The 20,376-nt window shown below is 37.2% G+C and overlaps 1 long non-coding RNA gene across 1 annotated transcript in view; it reads right to left on the bottom strand.

The window, feature by feature from the left end:
• Positions 1-19,526, bottom strand: part of LOC147579241 (uncharacterized) — a 91,219-nt gene extending 71,693 nt beyond the window's left edge. Inside the window, exon 1 of the long non-coding RNA XR_015253150.1 lies at positions 19,326-19,526. This is a non-coding gene — a long non-coding RNA (uncharacterized LOC147579241). The remainder of the gene's footprint in view (positions 1-19,325) is intronic.
• Positions 19,527-20,376: the final 850 nt, after the last annotated feature.

Below are 20,376 nucleotides of genomic sequence, written 5' to 3'. Positions count from 1 at the left end.
CTTTTACAGGAAGGAAGGACCAAATTAGGTAAACAGGTAAATAGGGCTATAGACCACTGCCAGCAAAATTGCCCAGAGCCAAGCTAATTAGCAAAAGAAAGGTGCCTTGTTGACCCTGAGATAGCTCTGCCTTTCTAGACCAGTTTAGGTAAACAGAGGTGGTGCCTCACATCTGCTATAAACAACTTTCCTCCAGAGCCAGGATTTTGTTTTGTTTTAACCCAAATCCCTGAAACGGCATGTTTTCAAAACCCCCTTTCCCTCACGCCCATGAGTTAATGTTCACTGTTTCACTGTCTCTTTGTGCACGTCCATCACCATGTTTGTAAGTCTTCTGATCCTAATAAAAATGGAGCAAGGACCCTTCATAGGGGCTCTTGTCTTCTCCTGGACATTAGCCATCTCTCGCATTTTAATCCTGTGTCCCACTTTCTGCTTGACAAGAAAGAACTCTAGACCCAGAGTCTATGACAGATGGCATAAAAAGTATGTCATCGGTGCCGCTGTCACCCCCAGGAATATAAGAAAAGCTGAGCAGGAGATAGGTTTGTCGATTAGCACACCCTCCCACCTAACTTAGTGATAAAATTTCTGCAAATAAGTGGCTGCTCCTCTTGACCTTAAGACCTACATCCCTTTATAGTCTAGGCTCACCCTGAACCATATCACCATATCACCTGTGGCTCACCCTTCTCTTGACCTACTCGATCTACACTTATGCAGCATGCGCAGATACTTCATGCTGCAAAATCACCAGGCAGGGCACCCACTCACTTAGGGATCAGATCCTGGCTGTGCTTCAAAAAGAAAGTACCACGGGGGAATAGCTCAGTGGTAGAGCATTTGACTGCAAAAAGAAAGCACGATGACTGAAATAATTCGCAATCTAGTACCAATAACTACTATGTTTAAACAATTAGGGAGTGAAAGTTCACTGCCAGTTTTAGGTCAGGAAAACCTTTCTCCAAAAGAGGTTAACACTTAAATTGGACCTTTATGAAACGTATGGGCAGGAATCAGAGTGGAATACTTATGAATTAAGTAAACAAAGTAGATCTGTGTGTCTGTCCCAAAATTCTGAGATGTCATGTTTGAGTAGTTAATGACAGTAGCATTGCTCAATATGCCTGAGAACCTTTACTGATAAACACAAGGGAAGAAAGAAATGCTTAAAAAGAAGCAAAGTGAGCTCAGTAAAACTTATCTAATGTTAGGTTGTATTCACCAAGTCCTGCTTCATAATGCTTTTCCTGGGTACACAAAAAAACTGCCTTCCCAGCTTTAGTTAGAGCCATGTGACTAGTTCTGGCCAATAATGTGTGTAATGTGTCTCTTTCTGGCTAAAATACCTAAGGGCTGGTAGGGCTGAGTGATTATTTGATAATATTAAGAAATTGTGTCATCTTTTAGATGTGAAAATGGTATTTTGATGATGCTTTTAGAAAGAATCCATGTCTTTTAAAGGTACATACTTAAACATTTATAGAGGAAATTTCTGGGATCATTTTCAAAATCATCCAGTAAGAGTAGGTATGGTGAGTAGGGATACAATTGAAGCAAAACTGAACTGATGATTGTTTACATAACTGAAATCTATTAACACAAATTTTTAAAAGATCAACTAGTTTGACACCCTCTCCCTTTACCTTCCTATAAAAGTGATCCAAAAACCACCTATTCCAGAAGTAAAGCTTTAGGATAATACTATAGGGTGGAATCCCAGGTCACTGCATAGAGGAGAGTTGCCTTGATAACCCAAAGCAGACCTTTTGTGAACAAGATGGAAATCTTTATGTGGTAAGCCACTGGTATTTTGTGGTTACTTGATACTTCAGTGTAAGTGTGTAGCCTAGCCTAACCTAAATAATAATAGGAAGATTTGATTTTGAATATGGGGTAGCCTGTAATAGCCTATATGGTATGGAGCTAGCCAAAGAGGTAACTTATAGGATAGCTGACTGGATAAGAAACTAGCATGAATTTGAGAAGGAGCACAGAGAGGAAACTGAGGGTAAGAAGGAAAGGTCAGGCAACACAGTACAGGCAAGGGATTTTCACGAAAAAAAAAATCAACCAACAAGAAGTCACCTGTGGCAAGGGTGGCTAAAGAACTTTTTTTTTTTTAATTTTTTTAATGTTTATTTTATTCATTTCTGAGACAGAGACAGAGCATGAGTGGGGGAGGGGCAGAGAGAGAGGGACACACAGAATCAGAAGAAGGCTCCAGGCTCTGAGCTGTCAGCACAGAGCTCGACGTGGGGCTCGAGCTCATGGACCATGAGATCATGACCCGAGCCAAAGTCAGTCGCTCAACCGACTGAGCCACCCAGGTGCCCCAAGAACTTTTTCAAAAATGGCAACATCTAACAGATTGGATAATCTAAAATAAATGAATAAGTTCCTAAAAACATAAAACTAACCAAGACTGAATCATGAATAGAAAATGTGGAAAGATCAAATAATGGGTAAGGGGACTGAGTACTCAAAAGTCTCCCAACAAAAAAAAAAAAGCCCGGGACCAAATGACTTTATGATGAAGTCTATCAAATGTTTAAATAAGTAATACCAGTCCTTCTTAAACTCTTGCAAAAAATGAAGAGAAGAAAACACTCCCAAATTCATTTTACAAGGCCAGCATTATCCTGATATCAATAAGGATACTACAAGAAAACTACCAATATCCCTAAAGAACACAGGTTTTACAAATCCACAACAAAATACTAGCAAACTGAATTCAACAGCAAACTGAAAGGACTCAAGGATGCAAGGATGAGTTGACACACAAATATTAGCAAGAGTGATACTCTAGCAAACAGAATGAAGGGTAAAATTCAGATGACCATTTTAATAGATATAGAAAAAGCATTTGACGAAACTCAGCATCCTTTTATGATAAAACTGTCAACAAATTAGATATGGAAGGAATTTACCTCAACATAATAAAGGCCATATATGACAAACCCACAGCTAATATCTTCCAGCAATCCCACTTCTGGTTATACATCTGAGGGAAATGAAATCACTATGTCAAAGAGATATCTGCACTCCCATGTTAATTACAACATTATTCACAACAGCTGACACATGGAAACAACCTAAGTGTCCATCAAAGGCTGAATGGATAAAAAGATGTATATGTATAGATACACGAATAGACAGATATAGATACAGATGATATGTAGATATATACAATGGAATATTATTCATTCATTAAAAAAAGAAGGAAATTGTGCTATGTGCACAATGAAGGACATTATGCTAAGGAAAATAAGCCAGACAAAGAAGACAAATACTGTATGATCTAACTTACACGTGGAATTTAAAAAAAAAAAAAAAAAAAAGTCAAACTTACAGAAACAGAGTAGAATAGGGGTTACTAGAGGTTATCAGGAACTGGACAACGGGTAAAATGAAAAGATGCTGGTCAAAGGGTACACACTTTCAGTTCTTCTTTTTTTTTTTTTTTTTTTTTTTTTGAGAGAGAGATTGAGCATGAGTGGAGGAGGGGCAGAGAAAGAGGGAGACAGAGGATCCAAAGCAGGCTCTGTGCTGACAGGAGAGAGCCCGATGTGGGGCTTAAAATCACGAATCATGAGATCATGGCCTCAGCTGAAGTCAGACACTTAACCGACTGAGCTACCCAGGCACCCCCAAACTTTCAGTTCTAAGATAAATAAGTTCTGGTGATCTAATAATATATAGCTTAGTGACTGTAGTGAATACTATTGAATTTGCTAAGAGCATAGATCTTAAGTGTTTGGACCACAAAAAAATAACTATGTGAGGTGATGGATGCGTTAATTTGCTTGACTGTGGTAATCATTCACAATGTATATATGTATATCAAATAATCACGCTGTACACTTTAAATACATATAAATTTTTGGTTAATTATATCTCAATGAAGCTGGAAAAAACCACTTACTGTAGGTCTATTCTAGATTCAACACCATACAACCTGCTGGAGACATAAAGGAAGGCATGGTCTCAGCCCTCAAGGACTTCACATCAAAGGGAAGAAGAATCACTAGCAAATAATATCTAGTGCAATAAAAGAAAAGAAAGTACAGAGTCTTAGGACATCAGACATAACAAACATTGGGGATAAGAAAGTTCAGGCAAGAAGTCCTAGAAGCCATATAGAAGCAATAGCAGCCAAGGATAAAGGAAAGAGCATTCCAGGAAAAGGAAGAAGCTTGTGATAAAGCTCTGAGACAAATAGAACTTGGTATATTTGAGGAACCGAGAGTAATTTAGGGTGGAGAGTGCTTATTGTTAAAGAAGAGCAAGGGAGGTGTCAAGAGATGAGGCAAAATGATCAGCAAGGGTCAGATCATAATCATATGCCTTATCAAGGACTATTAGCCTCTACCGTAAAGGTTACAGGAAACCACTTACTATTTTAAGATAACTATAAGATCAAGTACCAGCAATGTGGAGAATGGGTCTGAAGAGGTATAAAACTGGGGGCATGGAGATGAGTAAAGAAGCTATTTGCAGTAACCCAGGTGAACTATGATAAGAGCTTTAACTAAAGTGGAAGCACTGGGGATAGAGATAAATGGTCAAATTCTGGAGAACCTGAATGATCAAAACCACAGGCCCTGGTGACTGCTTGACTGTGACTGGTGAAGGGAAACAGTAGACAAAAAGATTGCCAAGTGTTTTAACATGGACTAGTAGAAGGACTGAACCCCCAGGAGCTTCTATAGGCAAGAGAAAGTTGTTCAGGGACTTTGCTCACTCCTTATGCGTTGCTAATGCATGGGCAATCAAAATGCAGTGACTCCTTTATCCTCAAACTTTTAATCACAGTTTTCTACACAACTTGAAAGCAAACACATTTATGAGTCAATGTCATATCATTCAATTGACCAGCACACTCTATTCACTACAGGTTGGAAAAGTTATTGATCAAACACACAGAAGTGCTGACAGCCTACAATTGCCCACTTGAGATAAAACAGAAATGTGAAAGATTAAAGGGTTCTTGTCACTAGCATATTTGAATAATGGTCCCTGATTATAATGGTCCTCTGTGTGATTTGACAGGCCAACTGATCAAAATTAAGAAGTCAAGTTCTTAAAGGCATCCAAACTTTGGGGAACATTAACTATTTCTCAGTCATGTTGTTAGGTATTTTTGAGTAGCGCTTATGTGGCTGATCTTCGGAATATCTCACTCAAACAAAATATGGTAAGTTACCAGTTTAGTTTGACTTTAGGGCATCACAAAGACCCTATTGGGCTAACATTATCTCTTACTGGACTAAGAATTTTTTCTGCTTAGAAGTCTAGGGTTTTATTCTCTGAAGAGGCCTCTGAACTGCAGGAGACCAGGCACATACCCCAACCCTAACCCTAACACTAACCAGAACCCTAAACCATAAACCTCAAACCCCAACCCTATTTCTAACTATAAGCTTAATCTAAACCCTAAACATAGATCTGAGAAAAAACAATAGGAAGATATGGTGTGTATATATATTTATATAAGATATTTTATTTGTATTCATAAAAAAGTATGTACTGGCATTTGCAATGATATGGATGGAGCTAGAGAGTATAATACTAAGCAAAATAAGTCTGTCAGAGAAAGACAAATACCATATGACTTGACTAATGTGTGGAATTAGGAAACAAAACAATCAAGCATGGGGAAAAATTAAGAGAGAGAGGCAAACAATGAAACAGACTCTTAACTATAGTATACCTGAAACTAATATTGCACTGTATGATAACTAGAATTTAAATAAAAACTTAGACAAAAAGAATTTTTCTGCTTAGTTGAAAGGCTTAGCATTAATTTAGAAATCAGGATCCTCAAACTTTATAGCCAAAATTTATATAACTGGTTTGGCTTTGCTAAGTGACCAAGAGCAAGTCACTGAACTTCCCTGAAACTAAGTTTACTCATTTGTAAATGTGGACAATTTGTCTATCCAATATACCATGCAAGATAGGAAAGCACTCTACCATTGCATACTTTTTAATCATTGACAAATTCTCATAAGTATTATTGCCACTATTATTATTTCAACCCTTTTGTTTAAGTAATATGGTGGCAGGGATTATTCTACAGTTAGTATATAAATGAATTTAAGATGAAGATGATGGAAAAATGAATTGGGGGTGGCAAGCACTCTGCCTTTTTACATAAGCGTACCACAATGTCTTGGGTTTTTTTCTCCTCAGTTTAGTTAAAGCAAAAGAGAGAACTTCTTGGACAGACTGAAAAGTAAATGACCTCTTAGCTAAATTTAGGTAAAGAGAATCCAAAAGAGAAGGAAACTCAGAGAAAAACTTGCAAGAAGATATTATTTGAAAAAGGAAACTGTAAGAGCAAATGTCAACAAGTTATATAGAACAAAAATAATATTTTTGAAAATCCACATTTTATTAGTAGGGCAACTACTAAAGGGACAGGAAGCTAGACAAAACATCCATTGTCTGAAAGCTGCTTATGTGATTGGAGAGCAATTTATTCCCACTACTTTAAAAGAAGAAATAATTTTTACCCAAACAAGGTGCAAAGATTCTATTAAAAACTGTATGAAATCTATAAATCCTATAAAAGCAGTCAAGCATCAGAGAAGACCATTATGAGCATAACTGACATCAAGAACGAAGAACCTGTGATATTGAAAAGACAATAACAGAACAAATGAAAGTACATCAAGGGTACACAGCAATGACAAAGAAAAGAAACCTACAAACCAGGGTAAAAACCAGGATAACCAATTTGAGAATAATTGATGTATTAAAGGAAATAAAAATGTAAATAAAGTGGAATTTTACTTAGGGAATAAATTAAAGATAATCTTATGGACTGTCAAGAAATCAAATTACAATACAGATATCTTGAACAAATATGAAAAGTCAGTTGGAAACAGTCTTCACTGAAATATACCTGGGTACCTACTTGTTACATTTTTAAAGTCTGACACACATGAACAAAAGAATATGAGGTCTTGAGTAGAAAGGCATAAAAGAAGATAAAGACGTGATTAATGGGATATTTTTATTGCACTCTATGGATTGTGTAACCTGAGTGTAGACACCGGGATAAACTCATATGGAGAAGTCAAAGGTCAAATTTCCTCCAGAGCCCCCTTCTAAGGAGTATTTTTACTCCTATAACTTGTATATGTCTGGATTCTTAGGAGTTGAGGGAAAGGCCTGATAAATGAATGACCTAATGTATTAATTTTGCCTTGAGATCCACCAATAAAAGGGAAGAATTTTTTTTCAGGCCATCAGATGATAAGAAGCCATAACACAAGCCCTTGGGCAGCTAAGATGGCACAGTTTGGAGAACAGTAAGTTGGAGATCAAAGGAGTGTAGGACCACTTCCTTACTGATGGCAGAACATATGATAGAAATCATTGCTTGGTGAGTTGAGAGCACTCTGGTGTGAGGATTACACTTGCTCTCATCTAACTATCTGTTTGACCATGCATCTTAATTTTCTAGAGATTGGTGGCCTCAAAAAACAGGCTCCATCTTACTATAAAGGTAAGAATGCCCTGATGCTCAGCCTTGAGGCACAAGGCAGGCTTCAAGGGACATCAACCCAAAGCTAAGGGAAAAGGAGGCATTATAAAAGAACAGAATCCAACAAAGATCATTTTTGTCTTTGAAGACAAAAGATAGCTTTTGAAAATGAAAGAAAACCTCAAAACCCTGGAAAAAATTTGATGGAAATACTCCAGTGAGAAGAATGAAATGACAGATAACTATTAAGAACCAGTGGACTGCAAAATTAATAAAAGGAATGGTTAGAAATACCATGTAAAATTAGGCCTCATTTTGAGATGCATATAAATATTTTATAAAGTGTTCCAGGCTATGCCAATGGAAATGCCAGCACAGAATTTAGATTTCATGTCACCTCCAAAACAATGATAAAGGTTAATTTATTTAGTTGAAGTGTATATTAAAACTAATGATGACAAATGTGTCAAAATGTATTGTTGTTAAAAATAGGTAATCAGATTGGTAGATAATCTTTTCATTTGGAAATAAAACCTTTAAAATCAGGTATCAGACAATATGGCAGCAGAGTAGAAGGGCCCTACGCTCATCTTGTCCCACGAACACAACTATATAACTATCAAATCATTCTAAATACCCTATAAATCAACCTGAAGAATGACAGAACAAACTCCACAACTAAAGGGAGAGAAGAAACATTGAAGAAAGTAGGAAGGGTGGAGATGTGGTTTGTGGGAGAAAAGGATCAAAGGTGCTGTGGAGGGGAAGGGGCCATGGTCTCAGAGAAAGGTGAGCACACAGGGGAATGCACGAGGAGGACCTCTCTCCAAAGCCATTGACTGGGAAAAAGCCATTGGGTGGGAGAGGAGCTGATTTTCGTGAGCTCTTACAACCAATGGGGCTTAAAGACAGGATGTTTAAAGGTTGGTGGGCTTGGCTGGGATAGATCGCTAAAGGCACTGCCCTGCTCCTGAAAGAGAAGGCAACAAACAACCTGGAGACAGTGTGGAAACAGTGATCTGAAGAATGACTGGGGTACACATTAGGGAGATTATTTGCTCTTCTTGGAGTGTTTCCTTGAGAAGTAGCACAGAGATGCTTCTTCAGGGACAAAGGAGCTGGCTGGTGCCATTTCTCTCCCTTGCCCCTCAGCATAAACTCAGAACCACCTAAAGGAAGCAGGGCAGTGCCCACATTAGCTACTTATTAGGCATAACCTGCTTATACCAAGTGCCACACCCCTCTACTATGGTGAGACTGCCCTTCTCAGTCAAGCTTGCCTCAGTCCTAGCATAGTGGGCCCCTTCCCCAGAAGACCAGCACAAACCCCTACCTACACATCTCCCAACTAGAGAGTTCTGAGGGGCCTCAGTTCTGGTGGAGGTGGTGTCAGGTCCCATTTCATAAGCAGACCAGAGCACACCTAGTTAAAATCTGCCACATTCTGGCCAAGGAACAAACACTGCCCACTGCAGGCAAGGAGTGCCTCTGCAGATGACTGGCCTGAAAGATAGAGCAGCCAAACAGCAGAGCTCACGCAGCACACACCAGAGACACTCAATCAAGCACTAAGCCCTGGACACTATATGACTGCATCTTCATAAAACCATTACTCTTAGAAGAGGGAAACATAATGGGCTTTTCTAACAGAGAAGGCAGAAACTTAGACAAAATGCCCAGAAGGAGGAATTCATCCCAAATGAAAAAACAAGATAAGGTCTAGCCAGAGATCTAATCAAACTAGATATAAGAAATATGCCTCATGGAGAATTTAAAACAACAATTATAAGGATACTCACTGGGCTTGAGAAAAGAATGGAAGACTTGAGGGAGATACAACAGAGATAAAATAATGTTAAAAGAATCAGTTATAAATAAAAAATATAGGGGCACCTGGGTGGCTCAGTCAGTTAAATGTCTGATTTGGGCTCAGGTCATGATCTCGCCATTCAGAGTTCAAACACCGCATTGGGCTCTGTGCTGACAGCTCAGAGCCTGGAGCCTGTTTCAGATTCTGTGTCTCCCTCTCTCTCTCTGCTCCTTCCCTGCTCACTCTGTCTCTCTCTCTCAAAAATGAATAAAACATTAAAAAAATTTAAAGAAAGAATAGTTAAAAAAAGAAATGAAAAATAACTGAGATTGAAAATAGGTTTGGTGCAATGAATCCAAGGCTGGAAGAAGAAGAGGAATGAATAAGTGATATAGAGGACAAAATAATGGAAAAACAATGAAGCTGAACAAAAGACAGAAAGATGAGTAATGGAACACAAGAATAGACTTAGGGAACTCTGACTCCATCAAATGTAATAACATTCATACCATAGGAACCTCAGTAGAAAAAGAGAGAGGGGCGCCGGGGTGACTAGTCAGTTAATCATCCAACTCTTGATGTTGGTTCAGGTTTTGATTTCACAGCTGTGAGACTGAGCCCCGCATTGGGCTCCACATTGAGTATGGAGCCTGCTTGGGATTCTCTCTCCCTCTTTCTCTGCCCTTCCCACATTCATGCTCTCTCTGTCTCCCTCATAATAAATAAATAAACATTATTTTTATAAAAAGAAGAAGAAGAGAGAGAAAGAGGGGCAGAAAATTTATTTCAGGAAATAATAGCTGAAAACTCCCTAATATGGGGAAGGAAACAGACATCCAGATCCAGGAGGCATAGAGAACTCCCATAAAAATAAAAAAAAAAGTCGGGGGTGGGGGGGAGGACCAACACCAAGACATATTATAATTAAATTTGCCAAATATAGTGATAAAGAAAAAAAATCTTAAAAGCAGCAAGATAAAAGAAGTCCTGAACTTACAATGGAAGACCATAAGGCTAACTGCAGATTTCTAAACAGAAACGTGGCAAGCCAGAAGAGAGTGGCATGACTGTTTCAATGTGCTGAATGGGAAAAATCTGCAGCCAAGTATACTGTACCCAGCAAGGCTATCCTTCAGAATAGGAGAGTTAAAGAGTTTCCCAGACAAACAAAAACTAAAGGAGTTTGTGACCACTAAACCAGTCCTGCAAAAAATATTGAAGGCGACTTTTTGAGTATAAAGCAAAGACCAAAAGTGACAAAGAAAAGAAAGGAACACAAGGGGAAAAAAAAGAAAGGAACAGAGAAAATCTCCAGAAACAATAAAACAAGTAATAAAATGTCATTAAACACATATCTATCAATAATTACCCTGAATGAAAATGGACTAAATGCTCCAATCTAAAGATACAGGGTGTCAGAATAGATAAAAAATGAGACCCATCTATATGCTGCCTACAAGAGACTCATTTTAGACCTAAAGACACATGCAGATTGAAAGTAAGGGGATGGAGAAACATTTTTCATGCAAATGGATGCCAAAAGAAAGCCAGAGTAGCAATACTTAAATGGGACCAAATAGATTTTAAACCAAAGACTGTAACAAGAGACGAAGAAGTGTACTATATAATAATAAAGGGGACAATCCAACAAGAGGATCTAACAATTGTAAATATTTATGCATGTAACATGAAAGCACCCAAATACATGAAACAGTTAATAACAGACATAAAGGAGGGGCACCTGGATGGCTCACTTGGTTATGTGTCCAACTCTGGCTCAGGTCATGATCTTGCAGTTTGTGAGTTCAAGCCCTCCGTTGGGCTCTGTGCTGATAGCCTGGAGCCTGCTTCAGATTCCGTGTCTCCCTCTCTTTCTGCCTCTCCCCCACTCACGTTGTCTCTCTCTCAAAAATAAAATAAACATTAAAAAATTAAAAATATTTTTTTACATTTATTTATTTTTGAGAGATGGAGCACCAGTGGGGGACAGGCAGAGAGAGAAGGAGACACAGAATCCAAAACAGGCTCCAGGTTCCGAGCTGTTAACACAGAGCCCAACGTGGGGCTCAAACTCACAAACTGTGAGATCATGACCTGAGCCAAAGTTGGACACTTAACCAACTGAGCTGCCCAGATGCTCAACATTAAAAAATTTTTAAAAAATAACAGACATAAAGGAACTAATTTGTAATAATACAATAATAGTAGGGGACTTTAACAGCCCACTTATATCAATGGACACATCATCTAAAGAGAAAATCAACAAGAAAACAATGGCTTTGAATGACACACTGGACCAGATGGACTAAACAGATATATTCACAACATTACATCCTAAAATAGGAGAATACACATTCTTTTCAATTGCACATGGAATGTTCTCCAGAATACTAGGTAACAAATCAGGCTTCAACAAACACAAAAAGACTGAAATCATACCATCCATATTTTCTGACCACAATGTTATGAAACTTAAAGTAAACCACACACAAAAAATAATTAGAAAGACTACAAATACATTGAGGTTAAACAACATGCTACTTAGCAATGAATGGGTCAACCAGGAACTCAAAGAAGAACTTAAAAAAATACATGGAAAGAAATAAAATGAAACCACAATGTTTCAAAGCCTTTGGGATGCAGCAAAAGTAGTCCTAAGAGGAAGTATATAGCTATACAGGCCTACCTTAAGAAGCAAGAAAAATCTAAAATACAAAACTCAACCTTACACCTAAAGGAGCTAGAAGAACAACAACAAACAAAGCCAAAGCCAGCAGAAGGAAGGAAACAATAAAGTGAGAGCAGAAATAAATTATATGGAAACTAAAAAAACCCACAGAACAGATCAATGAAAATAAGAGCCTACTATTTGAAAAAATTAATAAAATTGATAAACCTCTAGTCAAACTTATCAGAAAGAAAAGGCACAAGTACCCAAATAAATAAAATCACTAATGAGAGAGGACCAACACCACAGAACTAAAACAATTACAAGAGAATATTATCAAAAACTACATGCCAACAAATTGGACAACCTGGAAGAAATGGATAAATTCCTAGAAACATATAAACTACCAAAATTTAAACAGGAAGAAATAGAAAACTTGAATAGGTTGATAACCAGCAAAGAAATTGAATCAGTAATCAAAAATCTCCCAACAAACAAAAGTCCAGGGCCAGATGGCTTCACAAACAAATTCTACCAAACACTGAAGGAAGTGCTAATACCTATGCTTCTCAAACTATTCCAGAACATTAAAAAGGGAAGGAAAACATCTAAATTCATTATATGAGGCCAGCATTACCCTGATACCAAAATCTGATAAAGACTCCACTTAAGAGAACTACAGGCCAATATTCCTGATGAACATGGATGCAAAAATTCTCAATAAAATACTAGCAAACCAAATCCAAAAGTACATTAAAAAATCATTCATCATGATCATGGTTTATTCTTGGGTTGCAAGGTGGATCAATATTCACAAATCAATCAATGAGTAGAAGAAAGGATAAGAACCATATGATCATTTCAATAGATGCAGAAAAAACATTTGACAAAATACAACACCCATTCATGATAAAAACCTTCAATAAAGTAGGGTTAGAGGAAATACACCTTAACATAATAAAGGTCATATATGAAAAACCCATAGTTAATATCCTCATTGGGGAAAAACTGAGCTTTTCTTCTATGGTCAGGAACAAGACAGGGATGTCCACTCTCACCACTATTGTTCAACATAGTGCTGGAAGCCGGAAGTCCTAGCCTCAGCATCAGACAACAAAAAGAAATAAAAGGCATCCAAACTGGCAAGGAAGAAGTCAAACTTTCACTATTTTCAGATGACATGATACTCTATATAGAAAACCAGAAAGACTCCACCAAAGAATTCTAGAATGCTAGAATTGATGGATGAATTCAGTAAAGTCCCAGGATACAAAATCAATGTACAGAAATTTGTTGCATTTCTATACACCAATAATGAAGCAGCAGAAAGAAAAATTAAGGAATCAGTCCCATTTACAATTGCACCCCAAACCATAAGACACCTAGTAATAAACCTAATAAAAGTGGTGAAAGACTTGTACTCTGAAACTATAAAACACTGAGGAAAGAAATTGAAGAGGACACAAAGAAATGGAAAGACATTCCGTGCTCAAGGATCAGAAGAACAAATATTAAAATGTCTACACTACCCAAAGCAATCTATTCAATTAATGCAATCCCTATCAAAATAGCAACAGTATTTTTCAGAGTTAGAACAATCATAACATTTGTATGGAAACTCGAATAACCAAAGCAATCTGGAAAAAGAAAAGCAAAACTGGAGACATCACAATTCCAGACTTCAAGATATATTGCAAAGCTGTCATGATCAAAACAGTATGGTACTGGCACAAAAAAGAGATACATAGATCAATAGAACAGAATAGAAAATACAGAAATGAACCCACAACTATATGGTCAATTCACCTTCAACAAAGCAGGAAAGAATATCTACAGGGAAAAAATCCTTTCAACAGATGGTGTTGAGAAAACTGGATAGCAACATGCAGAAGAATGAAACTGGACCACTTTCCTACACCATACACAAAAATAAATTCCAAATGGGTTGAAGACCTAAATGTGAGATATGAAACCATTAAAATTCTAGAGGAGAATACAGGCAGTAATACAGGAAGTAACAACTTCTTACTAGATACGTCTCCTGAGGCAAGGGAAACAAAAGCGAAAATAAACTATTGGGGCTTCATCAAAATGAAAAGCTTCTGCACAGTGAAGGAAACAATCAACAAAACTAAAAGGGAACTGACAGAATGGGAGAAGATATTTGCAAATGACATATTGAATAAAGGGTTAGTATCCAAAATCTATAAAGAACTTACCAAACTCAACCCCCAAAAAACAAATAATCCAGTGAAGAAATGGTCAGAAGACATGAATAGACATTTCTCCAAAGAAGACATCCAGATAGTTAACAGACATATGAAAAGATGCTCAACATTACTCATCATCAGGGAAATACAAATCAAAACCACAATAAGACATTACCTCACTCCGGTCAGATTGGCTAAAAGCAGCAACACAAGAAACAACAGGTGTTGATGAGGATGTGGAGAAAGGGGAACCCTCTTACACTGTTGGTGGGAATGCAAACTGTTGCAGCCACTCTGAAAAACAGTATGAAGATTCCTTGAAACTTAAAAATAGAACTACCCTACCATCCAGCAATTGCACTACTAGGTATTTACCCAAAGTATAAAAAAACACTGATTCAAAGGGATACATGCAGCCTGATGTTTACAGCAGCATTATCTACAATAGCCAAATTATGGAAAGAGCCCAAATGCCCATCAACTGATAAATGGATAAATAAATGGATTATTACTTCTCAGTCATGAAAAAAAAAATGAAATCTTGCATTTTGCAACAATATAGATGGATCCAGAGAGTATTATGCTAAGCAAAATAAGTCAATCAGAGAAAGACAAATACCATATGATTTCACTCATATGTGGAATTTAAGAAACAAAACAACCAAGCATTGGGAGAAATAAGAGAGAGCAACCCAAGAAGCAGACTCTTAACTATAGGGAACAAACTGATGGCTACCAAAGGGGAGGTAAGTGGGGGGATGGGTTCATAGGTGATGGGGATTAAGAGGGAACTTGTTGAGCACTGGGTGTTATATGTAAATATGGAATCACTAAACTGTACACCTGAAATTAATATTGCACTGTAGGTTAACTAATTGGAATTTAAAGAAACTTTTTTAAAAAGTTTGTAATCTGCTACAGAAATATTATAAAATGGAATAAAAGAAGATAACAATAGGAGAAAACAGGAAGTGGTAGAAAGTTATCAATTAAAATCTTTAAGGTAAATGAACTAAACCCCAATATAAGGTATAGGTCACTGGCATAAAAATAAAATTTAACAAGCTGAGGCCTATATGAGACATACTTAAAATTAAAATATAAGTGGCTAAAAGTTAAGTGATAATTTAAAGTCTTTTGTACCTGTGCAAATACAAAAAGAAAAAATCTGGAGTTTTCTACTATGGCAAAAAGTTAGGACAAATTAATAAACAAATAACTTCATATATAAAGTCATATTCAAGAAGACACTACCTAACAATATCACATGTGTCTATTCCAAACAACATAGTAACAACATATTCTGAAGAAAAAGAGATTAAAAATGGAAAATATAATTGTACCTGAAAACCTCATCAGTTTATAATACCAGGTTTAGTAGATATCACATTAAGAATAATGATAAAACAGAATTTTTAAAGCTACATCAAATAATAAATGACAAATAACTTTGTAATAGTAAAAATTTAATGACAAGATGGAAGAGTCACTGGGTTTTTTTGTTTGTTTTTTTTTCTTACTAAATCCATATCTATTAATATTTTTGAATTGCCTAGGTAAATGAAAAAAAGACAGTCTCTTTAGCAAATGGTGCTAGGAGAACTGGCCAGCAACATGCAGAAGAAGGAACCTGGACCACTTTCTTACACCATACACAAAAATAAACTCAAAATGGATGAAAGACCTAAATGTGAGACAAAACCATAAAAACCCTAGAGGAGAATACAAGCAACAACCCCTTTGACATCAGCCATAACAACTTCTTGCTCGACACGTTTCCAAAGGCAAGGGAATTAAAAGCAAAAATAAACTATTGGGACCTCGTCAAGATGAAAAGCTTCTGCAATACAAAGGAAATAATTAACAAAACTAAAAGGCAACCGACAGAATGGGAGAAGATATTTGCAAATGACATATTGAATAAAGCATTAGTATCCAAAATCTATAAAGAACTTACCAAACTCAACCCACAAAAAACAAATAATCCAGGGAAGAAATGGGCAGAAGACATGAATAGACATTTATTCAAAGAAAACATCCAGATGGCCAACTGACACATGAAAAAAATGCTCAACATCACTCATCATCAGGGAAATACAAATCAAAGCCACACTGAGATACCACCTCACACTGGTCAGAGTGGCTAAAATTAACAACTCAGGAAACAACACATGTTGGTGAGGATGTGGAGAAATGGGAACCCTCTTGCACTCTTGGTGGGAATTCAAGCTGCTGCAGCTGCTCTGGAAAACGGTGTGGAGGTTCCTCAAAAAAGTTAAAAATAGAACTACCCAACAATCCAGCAATAGCACTACTAGAAATTTATCCAAAGGATACAGGAGTGCTGATTCACAGGGGCACATGTACCCCAATGTTTATAGCAGTGCTTTCAACAACAGCCAAATTATGGAAAGAGCCCAAATGTCCATGAACTAATGAATGGATAAAGAAGATGTGGTATATATACACAATGGAATACTACTTGGCAATGAGAAAGAATGAAATCCTGCCATTTGCAATAATGTGGATGGAACTGGAGGGTATTATGCCAATCGAAATAAGTCAGTCAGAGAAAGACACACATCATATGTTTTCACTCATGTGGAACTTGAGAAATTTCACAGAAGACCATGGGGGAAGGGAAGGGGAAAAAATAGTTTCAGAAAGGGAAGCAAACCATAAGAGACTCATAAATACAGAGAACAAACTGAGGCTTTGGGTGGGGGGGCAGAGGAGAGGGGAAAATGGGTGATGGGCACTGAGGAGGGCACTTGTTGGGATGAGCATTCGGTGTTGTATGTAAGTGATGAATCACAGAAATGTACCCCCCAAATCAAGAGCACACTGTATATACACTGTTATGCTAGCTAACTTGACAATATATAATATATATAATATATATAATTATTATATATATATTATATATATATAAAGAATTGCTTAAGTAAGAAAAATTAAGTATCAGAAAGGCATAAAATCTATATAACCTATATTTTCACCTTGTGATGTGAGAAATAACAAAAGCAGCCTCTAAAATTGCTCAACTATGTGAAAAATTTTAAATTATACCTTTAATGCTTATGTCATAGAGAAAATTCAGATGATAATAAAGTATTTTTAAAGGATATATAGGGGTTCCTGGGTGGCTCAGTTGGTTAAGCATCCAACTCTTAATTTTGGCTCAGGTCATGGTCTCACAGTTTGTGAGATTGAACCCCATGTTGGACTCCATGCTGACAGCACGGAGCCTGCTTGGGATTCTCTCTCTCTCCCTCTCTCTGCCTTTCCCCTGCTCTCTCTCTCTCTCTCATAATAAATAAACATTAAAACAATATTTTAAAAAATAAAGGATTTATAAATATATAGAATAATAAACATATTATTTGGTATATCTTAATATTATGGAATATAACCCTCACATAGGATAGTAAATGTTAAGGAGATATAAATAGAAAATAATACTCATTAATATTCATTTTTATCTCCTTAACCTCCAACTCTCCACCATCTATATTGCTATTCCTCCCAGCTTTCACCGAATCACACATGATAGAAGTTGGCCTATCAAATAGGAGTAGAGGCCTAGTATAACACTGCTGGAGGCTTTTGTTAAAGGTCTATTTGTAAATATCTTTTCATGTTTATTTATTTTTGAGAGAGAGAGAGACAGAGAGAGACAGAGCACGAGCAGGGGAGGGGTGGAGGGAGAGGGAGACAGTCTGAAGCAGGATCCAGGCTCTGAGCTGTCAGTGCAGAGCCAGGTGCGGGGCTCAAACTTACCAGTGATTAGATCATGACCTGAGCTAAAGTCAGACGCTCAACTGACTGAGCCACCCAGGCGCCCCTGTAACAAATGTTGATAACATAATAGAAAACTTATTATTTTGGGGCACCTGGGTGGCTCAGTCAGTTAAGCATTTGGCTCTTGATCTTGGCTCAGGTCATGATCTCATGGTTCATGGAATCAAGCCCCACATCTGTGTGTTAACAGCACAGAGCCTGCTTGGAATTCTCTCTCTCTCTCTCTCTCTCTCTCTCTCTCTCTGCCCTTCCCCACTTATGTGCGCTCTCTCTCTCTCTCTCTCTCTCTCTCTCTCTCAAAATAAATATATAAACATTAAAAATGAAAATTTATCATTTAAATCATTCTAAAGTAGCTAAAAATAAGCATCAGAAGTTATTACAGCTGACTTGTTTTGTGATAAAAAAGGAAATAATGTGAAGTGTGACCTTTTTATTAAATATGACATCATATTTTTTGTATTACACGCTAGTATAAACAGTTTCAATGGTGTAGAAATTAAGAAGATGTTGATATTCATTAATATTTCACTTTCTCAAATGAAATCCCACCCTGCTTTAGTCTCACTTTCAAATAATTGCCTCTAGCTTTCCATATGCTGTTCAGAATTGATTTTACAGGTTTTGAAAGAACATAAAAGAGTTTATTAGATGCTTCTAAATACAGTTTTCATGATTATTGTTACAGTCATCATTGATAGCATGGTGACAATCAATAAATATCCTTCAAAACTTCCCCCACAAATTAAAATCTTGAGTTCCAATTTTTTAAAAAGTAGACCTCAAGGTGAAGTTAAATGCAAAAGAACAAATGTGTCCTAATTTAGCATTATTTATACAGTTTCCCATATAAATACCATATGGATAGTAACTAGACATTTAGTGGTGATCACTTTGTAGTGCATACAGTTGACAGATTATAATGTTGTACACCTGAAACTTATACAATGTTATATGCCAGTATGCTTCAATAAAAGTAATAAATAAATATAAACTCCATGTGGTAAATGTACCATATAATAGAATGTTTACATAGCCCCATAACCAAACCAATAATGCCATCAATTTCTATGAAAGCCTTATCATTGAATCAAACTCATTGATCAACATATACCCTCTGACCTAATAACTCTAGAACTCTTATGGACAAATAAAGACATGACTGAGTGTATCTTTGCAAAAATACCTATTAATTTCTTTTTACTACTCTTAACTTCTCCACACCCTGAACAGAATGTGACTTTTGTTTCCTCAAAGTACAAAACCAAAATAAAACATTTAAGATTTCTAAAACTATCCAACAAATACCTAGATGAGGTTTCAAATGTCATTCCTACTGACCTTGCAAAAATGTTAGGCAAGAATGAAACTGGACTGTCTTGCTCGGAAGAGTAGCCTGGACTCTTCCATCATCCACAGGCAGAAATACAGCAGCACAAGCAAAATTGCTCCACAGAACAACAACAACAAAAAAAAAAACTAAGGACTAAATAACCACTCAGTGGAGTGATACACCTTTCTGGTCATCTCAAGACACTTTACACACAGTCCTTGTGGTGAGCTTTGCTATCTTAATGACGAACTGAGGAGGAAGAGCAAAATTCACTGTGTGGAAGAAGAGCAAGTAAGGAAGGTGACGAGGCAAAGGCAAAACTGATAAGGTAGCAGCTGCTTGTCACTGTGCCCTTCTATCATTGTGCTAAATGCTTTTCATTTTACTTTATTCTCATAATACTCGAGAATGTAGGTATCACTACCCCCTACCCCACCCTTTACACAAAGATGGAGGCTTAGGGAAGTTAAGTAATCTGTACAGGGTCACACAACTAGAAAATGGCAAGAGCCAGGCTTTCAGATCAAAGCCTGAGCTCTTAACCATCCTGCTCATGCAGCCTTCTGAAAGTTATTTTTAATGTGATGCATAATGTTGTTGTTTCTTGCATGAAAACAGTTGGAAAAATGCCAATTCTTGAATGACTTAACACAAAATGCTAGCACAGGTTTATTTCAACAGACCCCAAGGGAAGATTTTCCTTCCCTTTTTTTCATCTCATTGACCAGTGGGACCCTGTGGCTACCTTGGGCAGGGGGACTGCAGAGGCTGAGGTGACATTACTGCCCTGGCAAGTATTGTTCACAGTTGAGGCTGGACATTCTTCTCATTTCTGTGAAGACCAATTCCAGTGGTCTGCGCATTCTTCACTTGAATAAAAGACAAAGAATTATATTTTGAAGTAGTCATGGCTGGATTTTTAAAAAATGAATATCACATGGGGCATCTGGGTGGCTCAGTCAGTGAGAGTTCGACTTGGGCTCAGGTCATGATCTCACAGTTTATGGTTTTGAGTCCCGCATCAGTCTCTGTGCTGACAGCTCAGAGCCTGGTGCCTGC

Source organism: Puma concolor, chromosome B4 (genome assembly GCF_028749965.1).
Source record: "Puma concolor isolate L17-30 chromosome B4, mPumCon1.1.hap2, whole genome shotgun sequence".
In the NCBI taxonomy this organism is placed as follows: Eukaryota; Metazoa; Chordata; class Mammalia; order Carnivora; family Felidae; genus Puma; species Puma concolor.
This window is presented reverse-complemented; position numbering and strand designations above follow the sequence as displayed.